Consider the following 18,432-nt stretch of genomic DNA (forward strand, 5'->3'; position numbering starts at 1 on the left):
ATAACCATCTCTGTGTTGATGTTTCTGCCTCAGCGTCTGCTGACTTCTGGCTTCCAACTACCCTCTCAGCCACCCCCCACAGGACGGCCCATACACATCTTAGACTCCACAGGTGCAGAATCAAACTCATTTTCTTTCTCCTAAAGCCTCCCCCTCCTTTCCTCCCCTATTGCTATTAAAGACCTCACCATCCTCCTGGTTCCTTGGGCTCCCTACCTAGGAATCATCCTGTACTTCTCACTATCTCTGCCCCCTCCCAAAGTGTGGTGCCATCTTGCACCATCTCTTGGATCCTCCTCCTCTCCTCTGACCCTGCTTGTACCGCAGTAGATGCCGGGGGGTGGGGGTGGGGTGTCTGCCTGTCTCCAGTGTCTCCCCACTCCAGTCCATCCTCCATTCAGGGGTCAAAGTGATTTCTTCAAAGCATAGGTTCCACTATGCCCCACACACGTGCCCCCTCTCCAATTCAGTGAACTTCGGTGTTTCTTCACCCCCTCCAGGAGCGCACCCAAACTGCTCTGTTGGCATTCAAAGCCCTTTATCACCAGCAGTCTTGTACCCACCCCCCACATACTCTGTTTCAGTAACCCTGGCCTTCTGACTGGGCCAGACCTGGAACAATCTCCCTTCTCTGCTCTGACCCCTGACCCTGCTGGCTTCTTTTGAGTCCCAACTAATGCTCTCACAGGAAACCTTCCCCAGTCCCCACTAATTCCAGAGCCTTCCCTGTTAATTACTTCTTGTTTATCCTCTGTAGACCTTGCTTTGTATAGATTTCTCTGCTTGTCTCTTCCATTAGACCCTGAGCTCCTTGAGGACAGGGACTCTCTTTTGCCTCTTTTTGTGTCCTGGACATTTAGCACAGTGCCTGGCACTTAGTAGGCATGTAATAAAACTTGAGGATTGTGCATCTACTCCTGGAGGTGACAGGGAGCCCCTGGAGTGAAGTAGGTGGAAGGACAAGACGACTGGGAGTCACCCCAACTCGATCCATAATCCAGCCTGTCAGGCATCATTTGACTTGGGATTCTGTCCTCCAAAATCAGTAGGACTTGGTGACTGCTGAAATGTGGGGGATGGGAGGGAAGGAAGAAGAGCAGACTTACGGTGGTGGGAGCAGTCAGGGTCTCCCTTGGATCTGGACCAACGTCCCTCAGCCACGGGACAGTGTTTGCTCACAGGGACAGGGACAGGGAACTCCCTCCCTCCTGACCTCCCAAGGCACCCCATACTCCTCTGGAGTACTTTAGGATCCAATCCAGTTCAGCTCAACTAACACTGATGGAGCATCTGTTCTTTGGTGCTAGGCCTGGGCCTGAGAACAGAAGAAGGAAACAGCCCCCACTGGTGGTGTCTGCTTTCCTGGGGGAGCCGCCCCCACAGACACCAAAATAAAAAGTGCAGACAAAGTAAGAATAGAAAAGGAAGCTGGGCCTCTCAAGGGAGGGGAAGATCAGAGAGGGCTTCCCAGAGGAAGTGACAGTTGAGCTGGACTTCAGAACAAGGGACTGACAGCTGGGGTGGGAGGATTTACCTGGATGAGGGTTGCATTGGGGGAGCCACCCGGAAGGCAGCAGGCAGGGGAGCAGGAGGTGAGAGATGACAGAAAACCCCAAGGCAGGGTGGAGCTGTCTGGACAGGGTGGCTGCATCCAATCCAAAGATCCTGCCACCCAGTCTCAATGGGCCTTCACCACCATTCCCCAGACCCATGTTCCAACCTGGGTCTTCTCACCTCCGATGCCTTCCCCTCCTCAGCTGATAATCCCACCTTCTCCTCTCACACCAAGAGCTCCCTCTTCTCCCCTTCTCCTCCACTTTGCCCCTCCTGCTCCACCCCCCTCCTTCATTCCAGTTTCCACAGAGTCCCCAGCACCCTCCCTGAGTCCCTGATCTCAGTCCTCTCCTCCTGGTGACTCTTGGGCCTCCCAGAACCTCAGCACTCTCTCAAGCTCTCTCTCTTGCCCTGTCCATCAGCCCCTCCACCTTCCCCATTCTTCTCCCATTGCTGCTGTCCTGTTACCGAGCCTGTCCTGGGTCATGCATCACACAGCCATGTAGACAGGCCAAGGTATACATTCTTGTCATCCCAGGTCAACTGAGCCCTCGATGCACCAAGACAGCCCTTTTATTCTTCCCTAACTGATTCATCTAGTTGGCAGTGGGGTGGTGCAGTGGACAGAGCACTGGGACTCCAGCCAGGAAGACTTGAGTTTGAATCTGGCCTCCGACATTTACTGGCTGTGTGACCTTGGACGAGTCACTTCACCCTGTTTGCCTCAGTTTCCTCACCTGTAAAATCAGCTGGAAAAATGGCAAACCACTCCAGTATCTCTGAGAACCCCAAATGGGTCATGAAGTGGAACATGACAGAAGCAACTGGACAACAATAAAAATGGACTTCCCATGATGCTCCCTCAGCCGTTACTTCAGCCTCTCCCTTTCCTTCCCTCCCAACCTGCTCCACCTTCCTCTCACCCAGGTGAGGACCTCCTCTCTTACTCTACTAAGGAAACCGATGCCACCCACAGCAGTTCCCTTTTCCCCCACTCTCTTCCTCCCCCTCAACACCATCACCCCCACGATATCACCACCTGTGACATCATCCCCCTGTGACATCACATCACCCTCCGTGACATCACTGTCCCTCTCCCAGTCTCTGATGGGGGTGCCCTTGACCTCCTCCCCTCCCGTGTCCCTTACCCCACCTCCAGCCTTTAGTCTCTTCCTCTCCCCACTCCTGCCCTGCTGCCTTCAGCCCAGCCACTACCTTCCTCCTCCTAAACCAGCAAAGGAGCCCTCCTATGGCTGGTTTGTCTCTCCTCCCTTCCTTAGCCAAACTCCTAGAAAAAACAGTCCTAGATAAAGAGGACTTGCCCTTGTCGGGGCTTGCCTCCCTTTTAGATCACAAGCTTCCTGAGGGCAGAAACCATTTCCCTGGGATTTGGGTTTCCCTGGCCCTCAGCATAGTGCCTGGCGCACAGTAGGAACTTATGGACTGATGCAATCCTGGAAGTCCTGTGGCTCCCTCTTAGCTCCAAGATCAGATAGAAAACCCTGTGTTTGGCACCGAAAGGCCTGAGGCCCCCTTATGTCTGGTCTTCTTAAGAGGTATTCCCCTCCACATAGTCTGTGCCCCAGCTACCAGCTCTTGGCTTGAACCTTGGCCCCATCTCTCCACACCTAGAACGGGTCTGCCTCCTGCCTGCCTGCCCTGGCCTCCTTGAAGTCTCAGTAAAGCCTGGCTTTCCTTCTCCCTGGTCCTCTTGGCACTTGAGCTCCCCCATCTCATGATCCCCATTTATCCCCTGGCTTCTTCATATTTAGTTCTGCACACATCTCTCCCATTAGACCCGGAACTTCTTGGGGTCAGGGATTGCTTTTATCTTTCTTTGCCTGATTCCCCCATACTTTGCCCATTTCCTGGCATGCACCAGATGCTTAAAATGCTGCTGGACTGATTTAAGGGGAAAGGAGAGGAAGGGAATGGTCAGGGAAGTAGCCAAGGCCAGCTGAGTCCTCACCTCCCTTTCCCTCAGGACGCCAGGGAGGCTGGTGAGATGGCTCTCTATTCTCACTTTCCTTTGCCTCCCATGGAACAGAGTCAACACCAATCTGGGGCTGTAGCAAGACTGAGTCAGAGTGTGGAGGAGGAGGGAAGGAGCCCAGCAGACTCCCAGGGACATGTCGTGGGGCGACAGCCCCCCTCTCGTCTGGAGATGCTGTCTGGGCCCTAGATGGGAATGGATCAGACAGGCATTGGGCACAGTGGAAGGCAGAATCCTCGAATGTCAGAGCCTGCAGGGACCTCAGTGGCCCCTGACCCAGACCAGACCCTCCCCATCACACCTCTGTCCAGCCTCTGCTCGAATTGTACCCCTCACCCCTCGCCTCTGAGGCAGTCCTTCCCACCCTGCGACAGAACCACTGCTCAGAAGCTTTCCTGACCTCTAGCCTAAACCTGCCTCAAGGTCATTCTCACCTGTTGCTTCCAGCACTCGAGGGCCCTGTCAGAGGTCTCTCCTCATCCTGCTTCTATTTCCCATGTCTGCTGAGAAGCATTTATCAAGTGCCCATCATGTGCCAGGAACTGTACCAACCTCTCCATACGGCACTGTCTTGGGCCCTTCACCACCCTGTGGCCCCAGGACTGAATGTGACCCTCCCAGTGATAGCGGACACATGGCCTGGTCCCTGTGGCCAGCATCTGGCCAAGGTGCTGTCCTTTCTTTTGCCTGGTGGGATGGGCATGAGGCTGCCCCCAGGTCTGTCCTTAACCTAGGACTAAACAGAAAAAGTAAAACTCCACTTTCCTAGGTGAGTCCCCCCCCAAGTTTTCTCTTCTCTAGGATAAACATTCCCAATTTCTTGGACCAAACCTCCTATAAACCAAAATGGGGGCCCTTCATCCTCCTGAAAGGTCTGGGGCACCCAGAGCTAATTAGCCCCAACACTCTAGAGAGCCTTGGACCAGGATAGAGGAATGCTGGCACCTCCCTGGGCCTGAGCACCAGGCACATGGTGGCTGTAGTGCCTTTCAGTTCCACATAAGATGGAGCTTCCTCTCCTGGCTGTCCCCACACTGCTGGCTTCTCTGGGAAATCCCATTCACTCACTCCCTCCCCATCCTTTGCAGAACAACTGGTGTCTATCCAAACCTTCCTTATTTTGTTAGACAGTGAGCATTCTGAGGCAGCAAGGAGACAGAAGCAGGAGGTCGGAGGCTGAGTCCAATGGACATTCGAGGTAGCCCCGAGTAGGCTGGCTCCCCTCTGGGGGCCTCTGTTTCTTTCCAGGGGTCCTGCCTCCTTCAAAGGAGTATTGCTATGATGACTCACAGGCATTAGGATGTGCCTCAGGGTTTAAGACTTTCCCTAATCCAGAAATAAGGCCAGAGGCTCCTAAGCTGCCCCTCCACAGAGATGGCAGAAATCAGGCTGTGCCTTGTACTCTCCAGCCCTTGGGAAAGTTCTTCTTACATCAGACCTTGCTCTTTTCACATTGTCTCCCTGGTCTTGGGATGTCCTCTCTGGGAAGAAGCTCATGGAAGCTACATTCCCCCCCCGCCCCCAATTCCCAGGGAGCTCAATTCCCTAGCAGGCATGATATCAGTGCCTGACACCAAAGGCTGGAATTCTAAAGCAAGCCAAAGGCTTTCACATCTCTGCTCCCTGGTGAAGATGCCCTTCTCGATGCAGGAGCCATGATCCTGAAATGAGCTGTTTGTGCATTCTCCCCACCTTAGGCTACCTCAGGTTCAAGGTTTCCTACAGCATGAGACCTTCCACTGCTGCTTCCAGCCCCTAGCCTCCTCTAAATCTCCCCTGATCCACACAAGTGATATGAAACCTAAGCAAGAGACATTGCTAAGACATAAAGGAGCCCCAGAGAGTTAAAGGAAGGAGGCATCCCCCTAGGGCCTACTCCCCAAGCAGCTGCCTCCTCCTCCAAGCTGCTGGGAGCACAGTATGATTCTCAATTCTGTGTCCCCCACATACTCCACTCACACTCAGAACTGTTAGCAGCAGCAGCATCTGTGGGCCGCTCTGAGAGAAAGTCTCATAGTGGTTATCCTAAAGGACCAGTATGGCTTCACAAGCACATCCTACCAGAGTTGGGGCTTGGGAAAGAGCATTGCCCCAGGCAGACTTCACCTAGATTTTAAGAAAGCATTGTGGGAAACATGGAGAGAAAGGGGGTACATGGTAGTACCATCAGGCAGACTGGGGCCAAGTTGAATTACTGAATCCACAGAACGGCCATTAATTATTTGATATCACCCTAGAAGGATCTTTAAAGGTGTTCTCTGGGGATATGTACCTTTTAACATTTCTTCTGAATTACTTGTGTGAAGGTAGTGGTGGGGGTCCTTTGAGGGCTGATTGTTCCCTTGCCCACCCCCAGGAATTGCCTTTGTTAGAGGGAGACTTTTTTGACTGAATCAATGAATTAGAACCAGCTCAACACCCAGGAAACCTGCTCTCATTGGGTGTGGGTGCAGAAAGGCAGAGGGTCCTGTTCTAAATAGCTTCATGAAAGCAAGATTGAGCTCAGAAGCTGAGAGAGATTTCAAGGATCTGCAAAGGAGGGAAAACATCTAGAGCTGAGCTGGAAAGAACCAGCAGTCCTGGAAAATCCATGAAAGGAGAAAGAAAATTGAGCTGTAGCAGAGGAGGGGGAGAGTTTAAGGAGGGTCCTCAACCTGGTTGGGTAGTTGGTTGTGGTTTTGTACTCAAAGAGGACCAAAATGACCTCAGTGTGTCAGGTTCAAGTCACAACCTGCCCACCTGTGGCTGATCAGACCAATACAAGTTCAGAATGCTCTCCCATAGGTCAGGCACAAAGAGGTCATATGAACAGTTGGAGTGGAGATGTCTCTAAATTTGTGCATCTCATTTCTTTTGAGTTGCAGCAGTTCTGCCTTCTTTAATGCAGGCACACCGTGCTGGGCAGTTGTGTACCAGTGTCTCCCATGTCTCACAACTGATACTAAAGTTCTTCAGAGTGTCCTTTTATATTGCTTCTTTTGACCTCCACGTGAGTCTCTATGTTGTATGAGTTCTCTGTAAAATAGTCTTTTAGGAAAGCATATATTTGGCATTTGAACATGTCCAGCTTATCAGAGGTGCACTCTCTTCAGTAGAGTTCACCTTGAGAAAGGATTTCATTGTCCAGTTCCCCCCCCCCAAAAGCAGCTGCATTGGACCACATGTATGTCCACCCCCACTCCTAATTCAATACTATGATTTCCAAGAAATCAGTAGCAAGACCAGCCCAGACCTTTCTTCCAGAAGTGCAACAGAAATCAGCCCTAACCTCAAGTCCAAAGTTATGAAGTAGACTTGAAACAAACAAACAAGAACCCAGTCACAAAAACCTACTGTGGTGACAGAGAAGCTCAAGACAGAAACTCAGAAAAAAAGAATAACTCCAAAATGCCTGTAAGCAAAGCCTCAAAGAAAAACAAAGCTTGGACACATATTCAACTAGAATTCCCGGGAGAAATGAAGCAAAAGTTTTTTTATTTAAATTTAAAATGTTTCTATAAATGAAAAAGTTCTAGAGAAACAGGTGGAAAAGAAATGAGAGCCATGGAAGACAGAAACAGAAAAGGAATGAACAGCTTGACATAAGAACTACAAAAACTTTACTCAAAAAAACAAACTCCCTGAAAATAGGAATAGACTAAATAAAACATAACCATTCCATGAGACAACAGTGTGTGCTCATCCTTTGTTGCCAAAGAAGACCATACCACCAGAGAAATAATGACATGACTTGAACTTGACTTTGTTTTGAGTGAGGGAGGAATGTGCAGGTCACCAACCTCACTTCTCCTCCAGAGTCATCTGAATCCAGGGACCAGATATTCATCAGGATGACTGGAGATGACCCAGGATGAAGCAATTGGGGTTAAGTGACTTGCCCAAGGTCACACAGCTAGTGAGGGTCAAGTGTCTGAAATGAGATTTGAACTCAGGTCCTCCTGACTCCTGCACTGGTGCTCTATCTACTGCAGCACCTAACTGCACCATGAGACAACAGTAAAAATTAAAATAAAGTCAAAAGATTGAAAAAATAGAAAGATTTAAGGTATTGCATATAGCAAAACTGTTCAACCTGGAGAATAGATTGAAGGGAGAGAGTTTAAGAATCACTGAGCTATCTGAATGCTGATAAAGTGCCCCTGAGATTAATATGTTTACTTCCTATGAGTACCTTACCAGACACTGGACACAGAGTAAGCCTGGGTACAAAAAAGAGTCAATCAGGAGCCTGCAATGAGCCAGTCTTACTAACTCACAGATGCTTCTGGTGGTGTTCACTGGGTGAATTGTGCACCCTAAACCAGACTAAACCAGCCTTGTGGTCAACTGCTCCTGCAAAACAACCTGTTTCTGTGTCCTATCTATTCCTGGGAAAGACTGTCCATTTTTTTCCTAATCCCTTCTGTAACCTCCCTTCGGAGTTTTCAAGCATAAATCTCCCCTGCTTTTCTCTGTTGTGGGGTCCTTTAATTTTTTTTATTTTTATATTAGTCATGTAATTATTTTATGTAATATATTTTCATTTTAGTCATGTAAGTTTTCTTGTAAAGAAAAATTAGAATCAATAGGAGGAACCATGAGAACGAAGAAATAAAATTTAACAAACAACAACAAAAGAGAGTGAATAGTCTGCTTCGATCTGCATTCAGACTCCAAAGTTTTTTTTCTGGATGTGGATAACATTTTCCATCTTGAGTCTTATGAGTTTTCTTAGATCCTTGCATTTCAGAGAAGAGCTAAGTCTATCCAAGTTAGTCATCACACAATGTGGCTATTACTGTGTACAGTGTTCTCCTGGTTCTGCTCACTTCACTCAGCATCGGTTCATGTAAGTCTTTCCAGGATTTTATGAAATCTAACTGCTCATCACTGTTAAAGAAACAACAGTATTCCATTATATCCATATAGCACAACTTTTTCAGCCATTCCCTAAATGATAGACATCCCCTCAATATCTGATTCATGGCTACCACAAACAGAGCTGCTATAAATATTTTTATATGGGGGTCCTTTCCCTATTTCATGATCTCTTTGGTTATAGATCTAGCAGCATTATTGCTGCGTCAAAGGATATGCATACTTTTATAGCCCTTTGGACATAGTTCCAAATTGCTCTCCAGAATGGTTGGATCCACCAACAATACATCAGTGTTCCAATTTTCCCACATTTTCCTGTTTTGTCATGTTAGCCAATCTGACAGGTATGAGGTGCTACTCAGACTTATTTTGATTTGTTTTTCTCTAATCAATAACGATTTATAGCATTTTTTCATATGACTATTGATAGTTTTAATTTCTTCCTCTGAAAACTGATTGTTCATACCTTTGGCCATTTATCAGTTGGGGAATCATTTGTATACTTATAAATTCAACTCAGTTCTCTATGTATTTTAAAATGAGGCTTTTATCAGAGACACTGGCTGTAAAAATTGTTTCCCACCTTTCTACTTCCCTTCTAATCTTGATTGCATTGGTTTTGTTTGTGCAAAACCTTTTCACTTTGATGTAATCAAAATAATCTGTTTTGCATTTCATAATGTTCTCTAACTCTTGTTTGATCATAAATTCTTCCCTTCTCTATGAATCTGACAGGTAAACTATTCCTTGCTCTCATAGCTTGCTTATAGTATCAGCCTTTATATCTAAACTGTGTACTCATTTTGACTTCATCTTAATAGGAAGTGTAAGATGTTGGTTTAAACCTAGTTTCTGTCATACTACTTTCCAGTTTTCCCAGCAGTTTTTGTTAAATAGTGAGTTCTCACCCCAGAAGCTGGGGTCCTTGGGTTTATTGAACAGCAGATTACTATAGTCATGTGTCTTGTGTCCCTAACATATTCCACTGATCTAGCCCTCTATTTCTTAGCCAGTACTGAGTGGTATGATGATTGCTGCTTTATAGTAAAACTTAAGGTCTAGTGCAGCTACCCCACCTTTCCTTGCATTTCTTTTCATTTACTCCCTTGATATTCTGAACCTTTACTTCCTCCAGATGAATTTTGATATTACTTTTTCTAGTTCTAGAAAATAACTTTTTGGGAGCCAAGATGGCAGAGTGATCACTAATTGCTTTCTTCTTCCTCTTGTTGACCTTGACAAGTCCAGAAAATATATCCTGTGAATCTCCCCAGGAAAAACCCTGGAACAGTGGAAGCAGCAGAAGGGGTAAACAGTCTCATAGTCCATAAGGCTAGGAAGATCACTAAGGAGGGTCCCTCAAGAGGACCAGTGCAGGACCAGACCTGTCCCAGTCAGCCTCACCTCAGCAAACTGGGAGAAGATTCTGAGGCCCAGGGGGGTGAAGCCCACAACCGCCAACACCAGGACCCCAAGTGTACCTCGGTACCCTACAGGAATCAGGAAGACACTAACACAGATGGGATCATCAACTGAGGAGCTTGCCTATGCTCTAGTTCAGCAGAGGAGACCTCCTGTGGCCAGACCACCCCTCCCCAACACTTAACAAGCTAGCTCCAGGGTAACTGCAGGGAAACCCAAAAAGACCTCACCTAGCCTCTGCATTTCAACACCAGCCAGCTCAGCATCAAGTAAGCTGCAGTATTTTAGCTTCTAGCTGAAAGAACCAAAGGCCACAACACACAAAGCCTCAAATTTTAGGCACAAGAATGGTGGGACAGAGCCTCCTGTGCCCCAGACACACAGATCTACTTTAAAAATAAGGAAAATGGTGATTATCATTAGTAAGAAGAAAAGCAGAAAAGAAAAGACCATAGAATCTTTCTATGGGGAAAAGGACCAAAACACAAATACCAAAGAGGTCAGCATTGACACTGTACTCCCATCTGAAACTTCAGAAGGGAATATGAACTTGTCTGAAGCACAAAGAACCTTCTTGGAAGAGCTCAGGAAAGATTTTAAAAGCCAAATTAGAGAAATAGAAGAAAAACTGACCAATGACTTTAAAAATATGAAAAAAGAAGAATTTAAAAGGACAATTGGACAAACGGAAAAGGAAGTACAAAATTTAATTGGACAAAATAACTCCTTAAAAGAAACAATTGGACAGATGAAAAAGGAGATGCAAAAGTCAATGGAAGAAAACAATTTGATAAAAATTAGAATTGGGCAAGTAGAAGCTAATGAATCTATGAGACATCAAGAACCAGTCAGACAGAACCTAAAGAATGAAAAGATAGAAGAAAAATGTAATGTATCTAATGAAAAAACAACTGACCTGGATAATTGATCCAGGAGAGAAAAATCTAAGGATTATTGGTCTACCAGAAAGCCATGATGAAAAAAAGAGCCTGGACAATATCATCCAAGAAATCATCAAGGAAAATTGCCCAGAAGTTCTAGATCCAGCGGGTAAAATAGTCATCAAAAGAATCCACCATTCACCTCCTGAAAGGGACCCCAAACTAAACACACCAAGGAATATCGCTGCCAAATTCCAGAACTATCAAGTGAAGGAGAAAACACTTTAGGCAGTCAGAAAGAAACCATTCAAATATCAAGGAGCTGCAGTCAGGATCACACAGGACCTGGCAGCTTCTACATTAAAAGACAGGAGAGATTGGAATCCGACATTTCTTAAGGCAAAGGAGCTGGGACTACAACCAAGGATCAATTACCCAGCAAAGTTCAGCATAATATTTCAGGCAAGGAGATGGACATTCAGTGAAATAAGGGATTTCCAGACCTTCCTGATGAAAAGGCCAGAACTCAATAGAAAATTTGATCTTCAAATGCAGATCTCAAGAGAGGCACAAAAAAGTAAACAAAGGAAAAAAAACTTGTTACTCAATATGGGCAAACCATTTACATTCCTCTAAGAGAAGATGATACTTGTTAATCTTGAGAATTATGAAATATAAAAGTGATAAGCATAGATAGAGGGAGTGGGTATAAATTAAATGACGTGATGATAACAAATGTGATTTAAGGGCACAAAGGGATTGTAAAGGCAGATGTGAAAAGGAGGAGGCAGAAAACAGTAAATTCCATCACCAGAAGAGGCACAAAAATATATTACAGTAGAGGGAAAGAGGGGGAGGGAGATGAGCATTGTTTGAGAGGTACTCTCATCTGTTTGGATTCAAGGAGGGTACAACAAACTCAGTTAAGTATAGAAATACAACTAGCTCTATAGGCAGTAGTAGGGGAAGGGAGAAAGAAAAGGGAGGGGAGGTTAAAAGGGAGGGAAGAAGTAGAAAGGGAAAAGGGGATTAAAAGGGAGGGGGGCTGAAAGAAGGGAAGGAATATTGCAGAAGGTGGTGGTCAAAAATTGAAGCTCTATTGTGGAGGGGAAGGGAGAAGGGAGAACTAAAAGCATAAACAAGGGGAAAGGGGATGGAAGGAAGGACAGATAGTAATCATAACTGTGAATGTGAATGGAAGGAACTCTCTGATAAAACTGAGATGGATAGTAGAATGGATAAAAACCATAATCCAAAAATATGTTGTTTACAAGAAACACATTTGAAATAGGGGCATACACACAGGGTAAAGGTAAAATATTGGAGAAGAATATTTTGTGCTTCAGCTGATGTAAAAAAAACAGGGGTAGCAATCTTAATCTCAGGCAAAGCAAAAGCAGAAATAGATCTAATCAAAAGAGATAAGGAAGGAAACTATATCCTGCTAAAAGGCTCCATAGACAGCAAAGCAATTTCATTACTAAACATATATGTTCCAAGTGGTATAGCATCCATATTCTTAGAGGAGAAGTTCAGAGAGTTACAGGAAGAAATAGACAGCAAAACTATACTATTGGGGGACCTCAACTTCCCCTCCTCTGAACTTGATAAATCTAACCTCAAAATAAACATGAAAGAAGTTAAGGAGGAGAATAAAACTCTGGAAAAGGTAGATATGATAGATCTCTGGAGAAAATTGAATGGGGATAGAAAGGAATATACCTTTTTCTCAGTGGTACATGGTGCATAAACAAAAATTTTCCATGTACTAGGCCATAAAAACCTCACAATCCAGTACAGAAAGGCAGAGATGATCAATGCATCCTTCTCAGATCATAATGCAATAAAAATTATATGTAATCAAAGGCTATGGAAATATAAACCAAAAACTCACTGGAAACTAAATAATCTAATCTTAAAGAATGAGTGGGTTAAAAAACAAATTATAGAAACAATCAACAACTTCATTCAAGAGAATGACAACAATGAGACAACCTACCAAACCTTATGGGATACTGCAAAAGCAGTTCTTAGGGGAAGTTTTATATCTTTGAATGTCTATATGAATAACATAGAGAAAGAGGAGATCAATGAATCAGGCATGCAACTGAAAAAGCTAGAAAAAGAACAAATTGAAAGTCCCCAAATAAATAAAAAATTAGTAATACTGAAAACCAAAGGAGAGATTAGTAAAACTGAAATTAAGAAAACTATTGAACTAATAAACAAAACTAAGAGTTGGTTTTTATGAAAAAACCAATAAAATTGATAAAATTTTGAACAATTTGATATAAAAAAGGAAGAAGAAAACTAAATTACCTATATCAAAAATGAAAAGGGTAAACTAACCTCCAATGAGAAAATTAAAACAATAATTAGAAATTACTTTGTCCAACTTTATATCCATAAATTCGACAATCTAAATGAGATGGATGATTATTTTAAAAAATATAAATTGTCCAGACTAACAGAAGAGGAAGTTGAGTGCTTAAATAACACCATCTCAGAAAAAAGAAATCGAACAAACCATCAATGAACTCCCTAGGAAAAAATCTCCAGGGCCAGATGGATTCACAAGTGAATTATATCAAACATTTAAAGAACAGTTAATTCCAATACTATATTGACTATTTGGGAAAATTGGTGAAGGAGTCCTCCCAAATTCTTTTTGTGATACAAATATGGTTCTGACATCTAAACCAGAAAGAGTCAAAACAGAGAAAAAAACTTATAGACCAATTTCACTAGTGAATATAAATGCAAAAATTTTAAATGAGATTTTAGCAAAAAGAATACAGAAACTTATCACAAGACTAATACATTATGATCAGGTAAGATTGATACCAAGAATGCAAGGCTGGTTCAATATTAGAAAAACTATTAGCATTATTGATCATATCAACAACAAAACTAACAGAAACCACACGATTATCTCAATAGATGCAGAAAAAGCTTGTGACAATCTACAACACCCATTCTTATTGAAAACACAGGAAAGAATAGGAATAAATGGAATTTTCCATAAAATAGCAAGCAGTGTCTATCTAAGACCATCAGCAAGAATTATGGTGCAATGGGGATAAACTAGATGCAGTTCCAACAAGATCAGGGGTGAAACAAGGATGTCTATTATCACCACTGTTATTCAATGTGTTATTAGAAATGTTAGCTGCAGCAATAAGAGAAGAAAAAGAAATTGAAGGAATTAGAATAGGCAAAGAAGAAACTACATTATCACTCTTTGCAGATGATATGATGATAGAGAATTCCAGAGAATCAAGTAAAAAACTACTTGAAATAATAAGTAACTTTGGTAAAGTTGCAGGTCACAAAATAAGCCCACATAAATCATCTGCATTTCTATATACTACTAACAGACCCCAACAGCAAGAGATAGAAAGAGAAATCCCATTTAAAGGGTAGACACTATAAAATATTTGGGAGTCTACCTACTAAAACAAACCCAGGGACTATAGGAATACAATTACAAAACACTTTTCACACAAATAAAGTCAGATCTAAATAAGGGGAAAAACATCAGTTGCTCATGGGTAGGCTGAGCTAGTATACTAAAAATGACAATTCTACCTAAATTAATTTACTTATTTAGTGCCATACCAATCAAACTACCAGAAAATTATTTTCTAGAACTAGAAAAAATAATGTCAAAATTCATCTGGAAGAACAAAAGGTCCAGAATATCAAGGGAACTAATGAAAAGGAATGTTAGGGAAGGTGACCTAGGCTTACCAGATCTTAAATTGCATTATAAAGCAGCAATCATCAAAACCACTTGGTACTGACTAAGAGACAGAGGGGTAGACCAGTGGAATAGGTTAGGTACTCAAGACACAGTAGTTAATGAATATAGCAATCAACTGTTTCATAAACCCAAGGACTCCAGCTTCTGGGATAAGAACTCACTGTTTGACAAAAATTGTTGAGAAAACTGGATAACAATGTGGTGGAAACTGGGCATAGAGCAATGCCTGGCACTGTACACAAGAATAAAGTCCAAATGGATACGTGATCCAGGTATGAATATTGATGCTATAAACAAATTAGGGGAGGAGGGAACAGTGTATTTGTCAGATTTATGGAGAATGGAGAAATTTTTGACCAAACAAGAGATAGAGAACATTGTGAAGTGCAAAATGGATAATTTTGATTACATTAAATTGGAATGTTTTTGCACAAACAAACCCAATGCAGTCAAGATTAGAAGGGAAGCAGAAAAGTGGGAAAGAATTTTTGCAACTAGTATCTGTGATAAAGGCCTCATTGCTAAAATATAGAGAGAACTGAGTCAAATGTACAGGAATACAAGTCATTTCCCAATTGACAAATGGTCAAAGGATATGATCAGGGAATTTTCAGAGGAAGAAATTAAAGCTATCTATAATCATATGAAAAAATGCTCTAAATCACTATTGATTAGAGAGATGCAAGTCAAAACAACTGTGAGGTACCACATCACACCTATCAGACTGGCTAACATGACAAAACAGGATGATGATAAATGTTGGAGAAGATGTGGGAGAGTTGGAACACTAATTCATTGTTGGTGGAGCTGTGAGCTGATCCAACCATTCTGGAGAGCAATTTGGAACTATGACCAAAGAGCTACAAAAATGTGCATACCTTTTGGTCCAGTAATATTGCCTCTGGGACTCTATCCCAAAGAGATCATAGAAATGGGAAAGGGTCCCACATGTACAAAAATATTTATAGCAGCTCTCTTTGTGGTGACCAAAAACTGGAAATCAAGGGGATGCCCATCAATTGGGGAATGGCTGAACAAATTGTGGTATATGAATGTAATGGAATACTATTGTGCTATGAGAAACGATGAACAGGAAGACTTCAGAGAAGCCTGGAAAGACTTATATGAACTGATGCTGAGTGAAAGCAGCAGAACTAGAAGAACTTTGTATACAGCAACAACCACAGTGTGTGAGGAATTTTTCTGGTAGACTTAGTATTTCATAGAAATATATGGACCTAAAAAATTTCCCATGGACTCTTGAGGCAAAATGCCTTCCAGATCTAGAGAAAGAAGTATGGAATTAGATCGCAGATAGAAACAGACCATTTTCCTTTGTATTATGTTTTGTTTTGTTTTATGATTTCTCCCATTCATTTTAATTCTTCTATGCAGCATGCATTTAATAGGAATGTACATGTAGAACCTATATAAGATTGTACTCCATCTCAGGGAAGGAGTGGGGAAGGAGAGGGGAATGAGAGTAAGGGAGTGGAAAAGAATCTAAGATATATGGAAGTGGTTGTTGAACACTGAAAACAAATGAAATAATGCAATACAAAATAATTTTTGGTATTTTGATTGGTAGGGTACTGAATAAACAAATTTAAATAGAATTGTCATTTTTATTATAATAGCTTGGCCTACCCATGAGCAACTGATATTTTCCCAAGTATTTGACCTGATTCTATTTATGTTAAAAGTGTTCAATAATTGTGTTCGTATAGTTCCTGGGTTTGTCTTGGCAGGTAGACTCCCAAATATTTTTTAATGTCTACCATCACTTTAAATGGAATTTTTCTATCTCTTGCTTTTGGGTTTTGTTAGGAGGTTGTGGGCTCCTTTATACTTTGTACTGGGATGCCTCAGCATGAGTGTCTGATTTTCCTCCTTCCCTTTGCTTTCCACTCACTTTGGACCTCTTTACATTTTGTGGGGTGGGCTTTGCTCGATTGACAATGCCATGACCAAAAAAAGAGATTACACATCCTGTTTCAAGAAATCTTAAAAGAAAACTGCCAGGGAATGAAGTGGGAATAAAAAGAACTTAGGGGTCACCGAGGGCAGCTAGATGATGCAGCAGATGGTGTGCCAGGACAGGAGTCGGGAAGACTTATCTTCCTGAGCTCAAAGAAGTTGTCAAATGAAAACTCCCAGAGACATGATAGTCCAAGTCCAGAGTTTCCAGTTTAAAGAGAGAGATAAGCATAAAGATGAAAGAAGCCGTCACAGGTGTGCAAGAATATTTACAGCAGCCCAAGAGCTGGAAAGCGAGGGGATGCCCATCAGTGGGGAATGGCTGGACAAGTTGTGGTGTATGAACATAATGGAGTACTAAGAAATGATGAGCAGGCAGACTTCAGAAACACCTGGAAAGGTTTACATGGACTGATCCTCAGTAAAATGAGCAGAACCAGGAGAACATGGTACCTCCCCACCCCACCGTGCCATGGAGCTCTCCCGGGAGGGCTTATCAGAGGAGGGACTGCCCCAGTGCTCCCGCTGTTAAATCTGCCAGTGTTCCCGCCCATGGGCCCTTTTCTGTGGGGATAAGGGTCCAGATCCTTAGGCCCGCCATGGCTCCCCAAACATCCCCTCTGGCTGCCTTAGAACCTGGGAGGGAAGTTAATAAACCTCGATCCTGTAGCAGCACGAGGATCAGCCTCGCGTTTTCCCTTGCCCAGCATGAGGAGTACTCAGCATGGAGGTACAACATGTATGTGATCCCCAGACAAGCACTCCCTGAAGGTAGGGACTGTTTCTGTCTCGTATTTGTACTCTCAGGAGCTATTGTTTGCTGAACTGAAAGAATGAAATGCCCCTCCCCCCCGCCCCCATTCATCTTCCCTGAAGGAGTAAGAGCACGAGGTTAATTTGTGCAGGAGAACTGAAGGGGACAGAGAGCATCTGAAAGGATGAAGGGAGGCTTCCTTCCCTTCCTCCCTTCTTACCCTCCTCCCTCCCTCCCTTCCTTCCTTCCTTTCTTCCTTCCTTCCTTCCTCCTTTCCTTCCAAAAGTGGCCCTTTGTGCCATCTGCCTGTGTGACCCTGATCTTGGCTCTCTAGAGATGCTGGGAGCAGGAGGTGAGAATTCCTACTCTTGGGTAGTTCTTGGACTAATTTAGGAAGCCCAGGTCACAGATGAGGCAGGTTTAGAACCGTGTTTGGGCAGTGCCACCCTCAGGGTGCAGAGAAGCAGTCAGCCCCCTCCCCCCCCATCATGTACAACATTGAGAGTTCTTAATTTTTGTCCCATACCAAGATCATGAGGGAAGTGAACTAGGCAGTTTGACAGAAGGATGGGGCCCAAGAGATCTGAGTCAGCAGAGTCCCTAAGATGGCCCTGGGGTACTGCCTGGGGTAGAGATCTGAGTCAGCAGAGTCCCTAAGATGGACCTGGGGTACTGCCTGGGGTAGAGATCTGAGTCAGCAGAGTCCCTAAGATGGCCCTGGGGTACTGCCTGGGGTAGAGAGCATGAATTCTTTCATGTCCCTAGATGTAACCCCAATACCAGGTCTGTCAGTCAGTCAGAAAGCTTTTATGGAGCACCACTAGGTGACAGGCATTGTGCTAAGTGAGGAGCCAGAAAGACAGATAGGGGCTGGGAGCCAAGGCTGGCACACAGCATCTGGTGGCTGGACCCTTCAGGATGCTCTGTCCATTGGCTGGAGAAGGTGGAGCCACTTCTGCCTCCCTGCCAGAAGGGGACAAGAGATGGTTTCCCCAGCTCTGGCGATGGGGCCTGTGCCAAGGGCAGGCAACTTGCCCTATGGTCTCAAGGAGTCAGACTGTCCTTTAAGTCCACTGTCTTCCATGACTTCCTATCTCATAGCAGATGCTCTGCTAATAGTTTCTTCCTTTCATAAGGCACAGCCAGACAACCCAGTGGCCTGGGGAGTTCTGCCTGGCCTGTGCCTGAAGACAGAGTGCCAGATGAAGACAGAGCTGGGAAGCATTGGCCA

Source organism: Notamacropus eugenii, chromosome 6 (genome assembly GCF_028372415.1).
Source record: "Notamacropus eugenii isolate mMacEug1 chromosome 6, mMacEug1.pri_v2, whole genome shotgun sequence".
Taxonomy (NCBI): Eukaryota; Metazoa; Chordata; class Mammalia; order Diprotodontia; family Macropodidae; genus Notamacropus; species Notamacropus eugenii.